This window comes from Falco cherrug, chromosome 5 (assembly GCF_023634085.1).
Source record: "Falco cherrug isolate bFalChe1 chromosome 5, bFalChe1.pri, whole genome shotgun sequence".
Taxonomy (NCBI): Eukaryota; Metazoa; Chordata; class Aves; order Falconiformes; family Falconidae; genus Falco; species Falco cherrug.
This window is the reverse complement of record NC_073701.1, coordinates 51386684-51399859: the sequence shown is the minus strand read 5'-3', so window position 1 is coordinate 51399859 and position 13176 is coordinate 51386684.

Below are 13176 nucleotides of genomic sequence, written 5' to 3'. Positions count from 1 at the left end.
TTCAAAGTTTCTTATGTGGAATTTATCACTCCTTGGGCTAGAGATCACTCATGTTGCTTTAGAGGTTTCAACCAGTGTTAAACATCCTTTTTAAAAAAACAAAATATGTACATTCCCACTGTGCATTTTATAAGTTCCTAAGAAGCTGTACAATTAATGCCACTGAATTTGCATAAATTTGGAGTCAGATTCTTACTTTAGCCTGAATTTTCACGGTTCAGACTCATCTCTATTTCCTGGTGCTCTGGGACTTGAACCAGACTGAGAAAGTGGTCCCTGAAATCCTAATTATCTTTGGTTTTCTTCTGAATGAGGATTAAAGCAAACTAAGCATCCAGATGTTTTGGTTTTTTGGTTTTTGGGGTTTTTTTTTTCGTTTGTTTTTTTGTTTTGTTTTTTAGTAGAAGCAGTTTCCAAAATCTGCAGACCAGAAGGCCAGTTTGCACCCTTATGCTCACAGGTCTAAATTCTTGAATCACCTTACACCAAAATTTAAAATGCTTCATCAATTTCCAGCAAAGCTATAGATATTCAGACATTTATACAGTCCATTTAAGTGGTCTTTTTATTTCTTATGTAGCAATTTTTTGTCATTTGTGTAGCTTTCAAATGATTTTTGCATGCTTCATGTATTTGAATTGCTTCTTCCGGGTAATATCCATTTGCACATAAAGCTTCCTAGCTGTTGCATTTGACTTTTTTGAGCTATTAGAACTTAAAAGTTCATATATGAAATATATCCTTGTGTACAGCTGGTCAGCAGAAGCAAATCCTACAGAGAGATGAATCTGGCCCAGTACACATAATAGTGAAGGCAAACTTGTGTTTGATTTAGTATTTGGAATAGCTTCTGTGTTTTATTGTGTTCTTCAGCTGTGTTCCTGCAGTTTTGCATTAATCTAGTTTATAAGTATAAACCTGGATTTCTGAACAATCAATCAGTACAAGGTCAACTGCAGCCATTGCCTACATGGTGTGAATCAAAACTTAAGACACATAGACATCTGTAACAATATAGAGAAGCAGAGATTTCACTGTAACCAAAATGCTTTTCATGTACAAAAATAAATATACAGAATGGTTTCAAGTGAATTAGGTAATAAATTTTTTTCCAGGTTTAGTGAGAGCGAGATCAGAGGAAAGCTTAGATGTGTATTTATAGTGCATTTACTGAGTACTGTACTGCTCTATACCATAAAATCCTGATGCAGCACCAACTGAATAGTGCAGACATTGGTCAGCTATTAACAAACTTCATCAGGATGAAGAAGTGTCCTGGACTGAAAAACTTCTGGTGCTGAGCTTTAGACACATTGCACAACTGACTAAAGGCACCTGACCACATGGTTAGACGATGATGGAAGAACAGTTTAGGGATGCTGTGTCATCTCTTCTCTGCTGACTCCTCTGTAGCTCTCCTTATGTTGGATTAGGAGCAGGCAAACAACAGCTACCACACAGTGGCTGAAGGTCTTGAGGAGGTGGTCAATCTGTATTATTGTCACTGCTTGTGCCTGCCTAGCCATATCCTTAGTACGGGTTCAGGTTAACTTAACCTCGTTTTGAAAGAACTCATGTAGACCTCGCAGCGATGGAAGAGCTGGCAGAGGCTGTCAACTGTTCGTTCGTTGTCTTGAGGAGAGAGGACCTCAGCCAAGGAGACACCAAACAGACATCAAGGTGTGGGTCCAAGGCCTAGGCAAGTCAGCAGAGATTTTCCCTCATCTTAGGACCCTGGCCATAAAATAATTATGCACATGCTAAATGAAAGAGTGCTGTTAACCCATGGTTTTTGGCAAGGTTGGAGTGCTCATACATCATATCTGGCATGGCGCAGACATGCTCTTCCATCAGTTTCTCCGCAGGGATGAAGTTCAAAGAGGCTATAAATACATATAAACTTGAAAATTATGTTGACTAGAAATAAAGTTAGTCTATTTAATTTGACCAAGGGAAACCCAAAATAGCCAAATCTGTTTTAAAGCTGCTCTGGTTTCTGAGAGGGAGCTTGGGTTGGTAACATCAGTAAGGCCCTGGCTGTGCCCCTTGAGGCATCAGAAAGGAAAGGATCCATTTGATACAGGGCAGCTTTTCAGAGAGTGCACAAGTAGGGGCAGCGATGCAAAAAATTATAGACATAGAGAACAAGAAAGACTTGCAGACATGTGACTGAAACACCACGGCTGTGAAGAGGGGTCTGGTCTGTCCAGCTGTGCACCTTGGTGCCCCCAGTTACTGATGCAACCTGTTGGCATATCTTCAATGGCTTGGCAAGATTACTTTTGAAGTAGTACCCTGATAAATGTCTGCTTGCTCATTAGCATAGCTGACATTTCCTAACTCTGCTCAGATTTGCAGCCTGAGCTAATCCACGTCCTATTTAGTTCATAGGCTAAAGTTCAAATGGAACAATTTTTTGATCCTATTTGTATGACTGCGTATAATTTCTCTCCCTCCTTTATGGTCAGAATAATAGATGCAAACCCAGAAAAAATACAAATAACCTAAAGCAGCAGAAAAGTAATTTATATTTATACTGGGTCAAACCTGCCATTTAACTCTGAATACAATTTCTTCTTCTTAACTACTTTTGCCTTTAGTTCTGCACAGTAGCAGTTCCTCAAATCTGTATTTCTTTCATACTTGGCCTATACCATAGTTTTGCATATGTACCCCATTAAAGCAACAAACACTTTTTCAATGTCCTTAACGAAAAAAGATACAGAAACTTACTGAATAATGTGTATTGTTAGAACTGGCAATGTTCTTGATGTGGACAAAGACATAGTATGTCAGACCGAAGCTTGTTTGAAAGAACACCATTTATCACGGCCTGAATTTTTAAGGTATATATCAGAAAATGTTTAGCCTGAAGAAATGAATAGGAGTTGAGAATTTTTTTTTTGCTGAAATGTTTGCTTTGACACTGAAAATCTTCAGAAAGCGGTAATGAATCAGGTGAATGCTTGATTTCAAGGGCTTGTTGGGACAAGCTAGAATTAACCACCTAAAGAAAAGTTGTACTCGGTGGAGCTGTATTGCAGTGGCACGTCTCAGTACTCTTCTGGGATTGAGGAGGCTGGAGTGTAAAGCCCTTCTCTGCTCCCTTCTTCACTTGCCCAAGAAGCCAGTGCCCAGCCATTATTCCTTGGACCCTTGTGGTTCCATCCACACCTTTTCCCTATGTTTCTTTTTTAATCCAATTGAAAAAGCCACGTATCTCCTAGCTGGGTGCCGTAGCCTTGAGCCTAGCCATGCTGTCTTTAGCTCAGTCTCTTTTTTGGCCAGGACACTTGCATTCCTGGATGTCCATTTATTAAAAGGCATTTGGTGGGTGAGAGGAAGGATCCACCACCAATGTGCCTCCCAAGCCCTGTGGCTGGGACTTTCAAATGTCCTTTAGTGAGTGCCTCTTAGGAGACAGAAAGCTGAAAGCTACAGGCAAGGGCCCAGTGACAACAGGTTGTGAGCACTCACAACCCACACACATTTAGAGCTAATCAAATAGCAGTGACAGTTGATCATGAACGTACCCATTTCATTTATGGACTGCTAAATCTTTTTGGAGATATTGTCTTACAGGAAAATAACAAGCTTTTAATGAAAGATTTTTAATTTAATAAATTATCTGCATGGGATATAATCTCAGTGTCATTTCTAACTTACTAAATAGCTTTTACTCACTGGACCACACAGTCTTTTGTTAATATCCATGAAAATTCAAAAGTGTCATATTAGTCACTGGAGAGCTGAATTTTATTCCCATCTACACTAGAAACAAACAAAGAATTACAATGGAAGCATTAATAAAGAGTGGAAACTAAAGGCTGCAAAGACTGCAAAGTACATTTCCTCGTATGCATCAAGAACTAACAATATAAAAAATTCCATACAATTCATGCTTAATATACTGTAGTTTGATTTTTCAAAAAGAACAACATATTTTACATTAGACCTAAAATTGTCTTCATAAATAATAAACCATTTGAAAGCATTAGATCAGTGCAGATAAGCAGAAATAGTGCCATCGTAGTGGCTTGTATTACAAGTAAAGTTCCTCCCATGTTTAAGTACTAACAGACAGGTAAGGAACCTGGTCCTCCCGTTCTGATCACCAATGATTTACGTTGACATGGAAGAATTAAAGCCAGTGAACCCTGAAGAGGGCCTGAATCACACAGGCAGCACAAATGACCAAGAAAGAAGCTCATTCTGCACCATGTTTAAGCCAAAGGAATTTATTCCCTTCACTTCTGTGTGAAGGACTACTCACCTTCCTTTGAGGCCATCAGCGGGACAGAAAAACAAACCAAAGGCTCAGCTTGGGCATTTTTCCTCCTCCCTTTTCCTTTTCCTGCTTTTGCTTTTCTGTGTTCCTGGGGTTTGTCTCCTGAGGTTCCTGGTACTATATGCACAATGACTTCACTCATTGAGCTTGCATTGCTTTCATATTCTCTGACTACTAAAACCAAACCTAACCAAACAAGACACTGAGGACTATCCAGCATGTCTAGAAAAGCCAACAGGGCTGTTAAAAGATGAATATATAGACTGTGCCTTGCATGAATGAATGAGAGGCAGTTAGGAAGAGCAACCTCATGTTTTCATAAGCCAGAATGGCTCGTTTCCCATGTAGTGGCATGCTTTTGAGCCTCTTTCTTGTCTCCCAATTACATGCTTGTCAAAGATAGAGTCAGAAGGTCACAGCCACTTTACTCTCCTCACTATATAAATCAGCCAACCAAAACTACCACTTCCTAGTGCATTTAAATTATTTATGACCCCAAACCTAGCTGAACAAATACACTTCAATGCCTGAATCTGAAAGCTAGAAGAAAAAAATGTCATCACAGATCAACAGAAGTGGGCAACACCAGACTGGGGAGTACAGGCTCCCTTAAATAGCAAGAAATCTTCCTGGCATGCCTTCACTGGACCACAGGTCATGGGGGATGTAAGGCATTTGACTTTCTTTACATTGTTTGAGGTGTTCCTTTGAAACTGCACCATCCTGATGTATTTTTTAGTATGCTCTTTGGATGTACAGCTGAGACACACAAACACATGCTTACTTCCCAAACAAATAAGCTGGATTTAACTTGTGTCAGACTAGAAGTGCTAGACAGCTCAGCATCTAACTCCTGCTGAAGCCTTGGTGGGAGCCAAAACAAACATCTCATCAGTTATATCTGACCTGATCTATATGCTGGAAAACGTCTTTGCACAGCTCTCAGAAGCAAGGGCTGGAGTCAGTCTTCCCTGTTAGGGAATGCTGAATCTGGCAGCCCTGGAGCAGGGAGCCTGCCACAGCTCCCTGCTCCAGACCATGTATACAGGTGCCCCACTCCCAGAGATGTCTGCCCTTGGCCCCCAGGCCACGTGCCCCACTTGCCAGCTGGTCTAGCTTGGTGCTAGCCAGGGCCATGCACTGACAGAGCACCCTCATCGTGCCCTGTGTCGGCACCATGGGCTCACCCCCCTGGTCCGCTCCTGGCACTCATGCCCTCCCTATACAAATGCACAGAGCCCAGAAAGCCCCGCATACAGGAAAGTCACTAGACAGGGAGTTTACACAGAAGTCAGGACTGACTGCATCCTGGCCAGTGCCTCTTTGCACAGGACCCGCTCCTTTTCTCCCCTCCTCCCTCCGTTTTCCCATGCTTGCTCCTCCCCATTGTGATCTCTCCCTTCCCTTACCCTCCTAAACATCCTACAGTAAGGCCTGTGCAGTCCCAAAATGCTTTTCCCTGCACCCCACAACAAGCTATATACCCCTGGGCAGTGCCCCTAGCCTGTGAGGACACCCAGAGAGCTTCCCCACTGACTCTTGGTGCGTGGTCTCCCCCAGCCCATGGGGCTGGGGCTGCCCTTGGACAGCCTTGGGGGCAGAGCAGAGCTGGCGGTGGCCCCTTTGAGGTCCCGGGAGGAGCTGGTAAGGAGGGTGTTGGGGTTCACCCAGCTGTGGTGTTCTTTGAGGATGTGTGTGCAGCTTTTATCATGTAACCCAACACCCCCCACCCTCCCCTGTCGAAGAGCACACTAGATGACTGTTGTCTCAGAGGGACTTCCAACTGGATCTCACACAGTTATTGTGGCTATATGCGGTAGGGGATACTGGAGGAAAGAGCTCTCATTGAAGGTCAGTTGTAATAAACTCTGTACTGACAAGGAATGGCACTGAAAATTAGCCAGAGAAGACGTTCTTACGTACCTGTCCTTGATGTAATGAATGTTTAAAGCAGAATGGAAATGCTTCAGTAGGAGGAAGAGTGTCACGCCCTGTGAAGCTTTCCAGGGCAGAACAGGTTATAGCTAAACAGTCATACTCTCCATACAGAGTAGAAGGGCTGTTCATCAAGGCAGCAAGTGTTTCGGACATAGTATTTCAGATAAAAACCGGAGCAGCTCTATTTCTCTTTCCCTGGGAAAACCCCCACTTGTTCTTGGCTTTGACAGGAGGACCTACATCCAAAAAAGAAAACCCATCTGTGCAATTCAGCTAAAAACAGGTACCTCAGCCTCCATGCATGCCTGTGAGCTGCTGTGGAGATGAGTGGATATTCCCAGGGCAGTACATGGGGAGTCCCCACCTGCCTTCACAGGGCACAGATCAAGTCTGGACCTGTAGGGTCTGACACAAAAAGGCACAGGGTTTGAAGGGATGGTGGACTTTCTGATGACCTTGCAGGGGAGGGAAGCTCTTTGCAGGATGTGCCCAAGAGGTACCCACAGAACGTGACTAGGCAGTGTAGGCCCCAGGATGGGCCTGACCGAAGACCTCTGGGGCATGGAGAAGAGGGTTTCACACCCCCCACAGGCTCGGCTTAGTGCTAGTCAAGAGCTGGACTCTGTCTTTTACATTTTCCTCGCATTAGATACTCTATAGATGGTCAGGCTTGTTTATGAGGGTTATTTATGTTAATTTCTGGGCTTGGGTTTTGCTTGTTTTATCTCTTTTAATTATGATTGCAGAGTCAGGTTCATGTTGCATTTCTGTTCACTTTTTTGGAGCAATGTTGAGGAACGTTGCCACTTCTGAACTGGTGTGCTTTGAAACAAACACCAGAAAGCTGCTCACCATTGACAACACCACATTCTCCTTTGTACTCCTCACAAAGTCACAAAGCTCATAGCCTGCAGCCCATGAGATGGACAAGGTTTGTGGGCCTGGGGTATGCAGCTCCGCCTGGGTCCATGCCTTTTGCTGTGGCTGTCCTGCTGTTGTTTTGTCCATCTTGCTGGTAACATTTTCTGATATTGAAATAGGCCTATTTATCCCCTTGCTTATTCAAATGCAGTCAGGCTAACACAGTGGCTATTTAAAGTAATGGCAGTCAGAAGAACAGATGCTTAGGACATGAGTGCTGGTCTGTCATCAAAAGACCTATGGGAAACCACAGCCCTCTGGGACTTTTTTGCTTATTAAGAAAGTTGAAAGTTTTGGTGAATCTCCAGCAGGGATAAAATAATGCAAACTTGCTATTGATGCCAAATGTTGTAGCCAGCAGCACGTCTTTCTCATTCCCATTAATGTTTCTCTATTTTGGGTCATGTAGGTAAGTGCCTTTGAGTGGGAAGAATGAAGTATCTTATGTTGTTGTATATTAAGATCTTAATTTCTTGTAAGACTTTACCTTGTAATTTCTTAAAATATAAATATTACATAATAGATAATATATGAAGTTTTCCATTCTTATCTCATCTTGTACACTAGAGGTCTTTCTGTGTGCTTAGATTGAGAATTTCAAGGATACAGAATAGATTTAGATGCATACATTTCCTTGAAATGAGTAGCAACTGTGTTTCTAATTTAATGGAGTGATTCTGAAAAATCGCAGACTTACAGCTTATTTTTAACAAAGGAATTATTTCCTTTTAGTGAACAAAGAATTTGTAACATGGAAAGCTGCAGCATGCCAGCCAGTTCCTAACTCTATCAGTTCTCACCAGAAACAAATCTAGCAGTATGTGTTGGTTAATAATGTGAATGTTAATAAAGTGAACTAAGTGCATTTGGTAAATAGAAAGATGCGTGTTGCAAGTTTTCCAACATCTCACTTAGAGGGTAATAAACTGTGTCTTGTTTGCTAGCTTTGTGGCTCCTCTAAGTTTCTGATTGTATGGTATAAGAAAAATCGATACCTCATTTCTCACATCAGCCAGATGGATAGGCCAGGCAAGGGCTTCAGCCAAGGCTTTGTGCCATTCTGACAGAGAAAAAACATGTTTTCCCTATTTCAAGCTCTACTGTTTACAAGCAGCTATTGACAGCTTTGCAGTACTTTCTCCAGGTAAGATCTATCATGGTAGAGCTTTAAAGTCTTGCCAGCTCTGCTGTATTTCCTACCCCTCCTCAATTGCCAAGTACAGTTATAAATTCTTGAACTGGTTCTTACTTTTGCATGTGCTCACTAAATGCTGAGATTAGCCAAGGAATAAAGGATGTTCTGAATTTACGGTCAGCCTGACTTATGCTGAGCCTCACAAAAAAAAAGGTGTCATGAGATTTTAGCTTATGAAAACCTGGCAACTACACTTCCGTGCCTTCTAACAAAATTGGTTTCCCTGTCTGGCTGTATGGCACAGCTCTTGATATCTGTTGCAGAACAAGTTGGTGGAGAGCCAACTGGCAGTAGGAACAGTGTATTTTTCTGCTGTGTGGATGTCATGGAGCACATTAAAATAACAGGTAAATTTTAATACCAGGATTAGGGAGAATACTAATATTGGCATTAAAAAAAAAATCTTCAAAGTTAGCAGAGAGCTGAAAAAAAGTTATATTTTGCAATGCACTCACTAATAAAATTAAAAACATTATTAGTGAAGGCATTGATTTTCTACTTGTATGCACAATATATCATCATCACATCCAAGAAAGAGTATTAAAAGATAATTGGACCTCGTGATTGCCAAGTGAATCACTCATTGTATGGGAATGCCAAACAAGAATTATTGATTTAGCTTTGGTTGGCCATCCCACTCACAGTGCTTATTACACATTATTTCTTCCATGGAGAGATGCTGCTTGGCAAAAAGAAACTGATTCAGGGTTTTTTGTAAAAACCTCTGTATTAACAGGGGCTGAGTGTATGAAGAGTCTTCCATGACAGTTTCTTCATAGCTGTGTCACTTCAAGAAAGCTAGTGCTAGCATTTAGTGCATTTAAAGCACAAGCAGTATGGCCTAATTCCCCTGTAATACAAGAAATTTAAAATTCAAATGCAGGTACTCCATTTTCCACATGTCACCATCAGGAGAGCTACAGAGGCAGCTCAACTTGCAAAGGGAATTTGTGTACAAATGCAGGTCTTTCATATACTGGTAGAAAACAGCAGAATACAAATAAGATCTGTGCATGACTTTTATATTAATACTTCTTGAAGTGCAGACCAGTCCAAGTTCTATGATGAACCAAAAGCTCAGCCTGGGTCTTGCCTCTGCTTTGCCAGTTCTGGTTCCTTCCAACATCGAGGTCCCTGGGGAAGCCAGTCCTTGTGCAGACCAGAGTGACAGCAGCTGAAGTTGACTACTTTGGGGCCTGGTTGACAGAGCCCCACACCAATGCATTTTATCACAGTTCAACTCTGTAAGCTCAAGTGCTTGGCCCTTCATTTCCCCTTGAGTTTTCAGGTTCAAAATTTTAAACTGGAATGAGGAGGCTCAAATCCAAGCCAGTGTTCATGTGAGTCTCAGAGAATGAAACCAGGAGCAAACAGTGACACAGTCTTCCCTGCTGCCTGTACAAAACTATGTGGGCAGTGCATAGTGGGACTGCATAAAGCTTCTTAAATGACTGAGAAGAAATTGTGGAAGCAAAGTTTTTGTTTGCAGAATTAAATACAGTGAGGCATGGATCCATTTTCCTTCCATTTGTAACTTCTGAAGTGTAGATGATTCAGGCAAAGGTTCTGTTCTGGCTGATATCAATTGAAAGCTCAAAATCAATGACATCACACATCAACATAGGCCAAGAAAAAATAATCATGTTCCCTTTGGTACTTTTTGAAGCTTACTTTGTTAAAAATATACTATACTGTTCTTCAGGAAATGGCATTCCAAGATCATTTTGTCCGATACATTGCAAAATGCAAAGAAACAGCATTTGCACAACTCATTTTTAGCTGGTCTAACTTAAAGACAGAAACTGGAGTTAAAGAAGGAGCACAAACCTGACATAAACCCAATGCTTGCTCCTTTTCTGGATGATTGCATTCTCAGATTGCACTTAAAATTCTCAGTGGATGTACAGATTGAGATGAAATATTGGTTTTATGTAATGACAGCATGGAGATCATAGCTGTAAGCTATTTTTGTAAAGCATAAAACAGTGCCTGAGCACCAAACCATGGGAGTCTAGCATTCAATTCATATACTATCTCTAATTATAATTTTTTACTTGACGATATATCATCACTCATGCAAGTAGCTATAAGCTATTTTTCCCTACCATAACCACACAACTTGTGCACAAGGCAATGGCTGCTGAAAACAGCCAAACATAAATAAGAAAAAAATCGTATTTTTGTTATTGGTAATTCTATGCCCAGTTGAGAATCTGTTCCTTCTTACTACAACCCAGGACACTGAATGGTTATTTTACCAAAGAGTTTATTTTGTAACATGGCAAGGCAAGCACAGAGAACTAGATGCAGCAGCCAAGAATCGAGACTGAGTGACAGTTTGCAGCCAGCCTGTTAATTCAATGTGCTTTTTTTTTTTCCCCTTAAAAAAGGAAAACCTGAAAACACTGTAAGCAAGGTTGGGGTGCAGCGGCTGTGAAAGAGAATCTTGACAGCCTTGGAACAAGTGACTAATTAGTATGGAGGAGGAAAGGCTTAAAGTTCAATGGGCTGCTGTGACTTGTTTCCTAAACTGTTGGCTGTCTTGATCAGTTAATTTTCAGCATTTCTCAGCATGTGCCCTCTTCTTCAATATGCAGCTGAGAACATTGGCTCTGGAATCAGGTTCTGCAGAGCAGGTGCCAGTGCTTTCACCCTGGGCTCACAACTCATCAGTGGTGCACAGATGCCTACTGGCATCAGCCAGAGACATGATCCTTACTGCAGCCCTCATAGCTGTCTTCATCCTGCTTCCCTGGCTGAGAATGTCTTTTTGTTCTCCCACACCGCATCCTTTTTCTTCCTTTCCTACACCTATGTGAGTCAGAGCATGGCACACCCATTCAGTCCAAGTGCCCAACAGTATTTGAGGTCTACCTCAGCTCACAGCATCATAGAATTGTTTAGGTTGGAAAAGACCTTTGACATCATCAAGTCCCACCATTAGCCTAGTACTGTCTGATATGACAAAGAGGAGCTCAGGAGACAAAAAGGGATGAGCATACTCAGTCCTCTGACTTCACCCATGTTTACCAAAGCATCCTACATCATGGCAGCACTCTCCAAACTAGCTGGCTGCAACAAGGTCTTTTACCATCTTATACCAGCATATTCTCCACACAGTCCCTCTCCTACCTTCTCCTCACCTCATCCAGGGCACGTATTCTCTCTCCTCTTGCTTCTCTCTCCTCTTGCTTCTCTCTCCTCTTGCTTCTTCCTCTTTCTGCTTTTTCCTTGGCTGCTCTCTCTTCGTAGGCTGCCCAACCACTTAACTTAACCAGCCACACCTGTGCCTTATCTACATTGACCAACCCTCCGCCCCTGAAGCCAGCCCACAGTTGTATATTATCAATGCTAATTAACCCAGCATCGTTCCACTACACTACATTACAATAATATCTTACCAATCATCCTGCATTGGTGAATGAAACCCTGCTGGCTTCAGCCAGACCTGCCGGATCTTGCTGCCCAGAAGGGTGGTGTGGTGGCCACTCGCCTGACCCTGCTGTCCTCAGATCTCACTGGCACTTGCTGTGGTCTTCTCACTACTGCTTATGCTGGCAATATCAGCCACATCTACTACCGACCACAGGTAGTTTGTTGTGGGGGAGTTCGAACAGCTCCCTTTTGGTAGCATGCCCAACAGTAGTAGATAACAATGGCTAAAGTGGTGGTGAGGTGAATGTAGACAGCAAGTGTGAACACAAACACAATGCATGAAACTGCGTTCTGGAAAGGTGGCTGCCCAATACTGGTAACACCATGAGGAAAGTAGAGATGGTGAAGTTTACTTGAGACAACCACCAGCTGAATTAAACAGTAGACATGGTATTACCAGGAGTATTATGAGAGTAGAAAGAATCAGCCTGGAGGGAAATCACAAGGAAGTGTGAGAAGTTGTGACTGAGGATGAGACCTGGGAGTGGAAAAACGAAAAAACAGCCACCAAAGCCAGGGCTGGTGTGACAGCAGCAGCCCACTGATCCTGGATGGTGTGAGCAGCCTGCCTGCAGCCTGCACGCTGATGTTAATGGGGTGCAGTGCTGCAGGGGCCGGGGGGGGCGGGGCTTGTGGGGTGTGTTCTCACCGGTGGATGGATTGGTGGGTATGGTGCACATAGAGTGCCCATGTCTCCCCAAGGAGAGCTGCATGAGGTGGGGAACCAGCACCCCAGAGGAAGGGGGTCACGTAACCATGTATGTTTGTGTGTGCATACTTAGAAGATTTGGAGATCAGCTGTAGAAGGGCACTTAGGTGGTTATCAATGTTTTCTAAGTGTCTCGGTTTATCTGCTGTGTTGCCCATACCATTCCTAACTGTTTAGTTGAATGCTTGCCAGTTAGTTAGGTGCTTCTAACAATCAAATAAATGTCTCCTATCCCCTCTGGCATAGCTTGGACATTGAGCTCTCTCCCTGTGGGGTACCCTGTACCTGTCCCTCATGCTGTAACCTCACAAACCCTGGAGTCATGGGGTGGAGTTGGTGAAGTTGACCTTGCAATCCAGCTTTCAGACCCCAGCGGCACCTAGCTCCTGATCTTCCTTAGTGTCAACAGTGAAAGCAATTAACCTGGTGCTGCCTGAGAATGAGGTGCATTTGGCCAGCTCCAGCATAGATGGCCAACTGGTTCTGAATCTCAGGAGTACCCTGGTGGACCCTGTTGTGAAGGTGGAGCTCAAGGGAAGAGGATTCCTGAGATGTCTTGAGGAGGATAATCCTGAACTGGACTATAACAAGAGTATGGCTTGCACCAGCCAGGCTGTCTAAATCTCCAAAGCTAGAAATTTCCACATAGAGGGTAAAACACTGGAACAAGGCACTGGCTAACTGAACAGC